Source organism: Nicotiana attenuata, chromosome 6 (genome assembly GCF_001879085.1).
Source record: "Nicotiana attenuata strain UT chromosome 6, NIATTr2, whole genome shotgun sequence".
NCBI lineage: Eukaryota > Viridiplantae > Streptophyta > Magnoliopsida > Solanales > Solanaceae > Nicotiana > Nicotiana attenuata.
This window is the reverse complement of record NC_031994.1, coordinates 4,965,738-4,968,108: the sequence shown is the minus strand read 5'-3', so window position 1 is coordinate 4,968,108 and position 2,371 is coordinate 4,965,738.

Genomic DNA, 2,371 nt, shown 5'->3' with positions numbered 1-2,371 from the left:
AAGGAGATGCTAGCTGTGGTGTTCGCTTTTGACAAGTTTCGGTCCTATCTGATAGGATCCAAGGTAATTGTATACACTGACCATGCAGCTCTTAGGTACTTAATAGAAAAGAAAGAATCTAAGCCACGCCTGATTCGTTGGGTGTTGCTACTGCAAGAATTCGATCTTGAAATATGTGACCGGAAGGTCACTGAGAATCAAGTCGCTGATCATCTATCACGACTTGAGGGAGCTGAAAATGTAGTAGAGGTTGAGGATATTCTGGAAACATTTCCAGACAAGCAGTTGCTCGCCACCACTCATCAGGAAGCGCCATGGTATGCAGACTTTGCTAATTACCTGGCCAGTGGTATTGTTCCTCACGACCTTTCATCGGTCCAAAGGAAAAGATTTTTTCGTGAAAGCCGCCAGTATTACTGGGATGAAACATATCTGTTCAAAATATGCCTTGATAATATGATCCGGAGATGCGTCCCCGAGATAGAGCAATTTTCTGTTTTGCAGGCTTGTCACGCATCGGCGTATGGTGGACACTTTGGGGGAATCAGGACAACAGCAAAGGTGTTAGAAGCTGGATTTTTCTGGCCAACGGTGTTTAAAGATGCTCACTTATGGGTAAAGGGCTGTAATGAATGTCAATGCACCGGGAACATTTCCCGGCGCCACGAGATGCCCATGAACCCAATTCAAGAGGTGGAAGTGTTTGACGTCTGGGGGATAGATTTCATAGGTCCCCTCGTCAGTTCCTATGGTAACAAATACATTCTTATTGCTGTAGACTATGTGTTCAAGTGGGTAGAAGCTGCAGCGGTGCCCACCAATGATGCAAAAGTGGTGGTTGGGTTTCTAAAGAAGAACATATTCACCCGCTTTGGGACACCACGCGCAATTATCAGCGACGGAGGCACTCACTTCTGCAATAGGGCTTTTGAAAAGTTGTTGGCTAAGTATGATGTGCGCCACAAGGTGGCTACTCCGTACCACCCACAGACTAGTGGACAGGTTGAGGTATCCAACAGAGAGATCAAGAGTGTACTGACAAAAACCGTGAACGCCACAAGAACTGATTGGGCGAGGAAGCTAGATGATGCACTCTGGGCTTACAGAACAGCTTTCAAGACACCAATTGGTATGTCACCATACAAGTTGGTGTTTGGGAAGGCCTGTCACCTACCTGTAGAACTTGAGCATAAAGCGTGGTGGGCACTGAAACAGCTAAACTTAGACATGGAAGCGGCAGGCACGTCAAGAGTCACTGAATTGCATGAGCTCGAGGAGTTCCGGTATCTTGCTTTTGAGAGCACAAGGCTGTACAAGGAGAGAATGAAGAGGCTACACGATTAGAACATCGTTGAGCGAAATTTCAAACCTGGGGACATGATATTGCTCTACAACTCAAGACTGAGGTTGTTCCCGGGTAAGCTTAAGTCACGATGGTCTGGACCATTTCGAGTAGTTGAAGTTTTCCCGTCAGGAGCTGTGGAAGTTGCCGTTGAGAATGACTCTCGTACATTTAGAGTCAACGGTCAGCGATTGAAATTATACGTGGGTATGAGCGAGACTAAGGATATGTCTGAGCTGCACTTGAATGAACCACAGAGGTCGAGAGAGCCTTAATTGCGCTCATCTGAGTCATGCCGCGACGTTAAATCAGGCGCTGGATGGGAGGCAACCCATTGAATTGTTGTAAGTTGTAACATACTAACAAATGCAGGCGACGAAGGGCGGGTGAAAGGACCATCAACCAGGAACAAAAAAAAATTGCAAAAATAAACGCCCAGGTGCACGACTTCGCTCCCACTTCGCGCACATTTCGTGCACCATTCTGCCTGGGGAGCCCAAAGCGCGCGAACACCGCACGACTTCGCGCACCATTCTGCCTAACGAGTCTAAAGCGCGCGAAGAGCGCACGACTTCGCGCAATGTTCGCGACCCCCCCTCCCCCCCCCCGGAAATTTCCGGCATTTTTTAGTGTGCTTTTTTATTTATTTATTTATTTTATTTTTATTTGTTTACTCCCCACGACCTCTCCACACTCCTTCCCCAAATTCAAGCACCCCTGTCCCCTTCCCCCCTCTCATGACTTCCCCCCCAACAGGTATGCACCCTAGTTTTAGTTTTTCTTTCTTTTCTTCTTCTTCTATTTTTTTTTCCTTTCTATTTTCAGAATTGTTGTGTGTTGTATTTTATGCTATTAGTGTAGTTATTTATGTGATTTGGTGTTCCAACTTGGTGCAATATGTTGTGGGGTTAGTTTGTTGTAAGTGTGGGGTGGGGGGTACTTGATTTGAGTTATGTATGAGATTTGGTGGGAGGCCATTGTTGCTAGACACTAAGCCAAGAGTTATGAGAGCCTAATGCCCACAAGGTG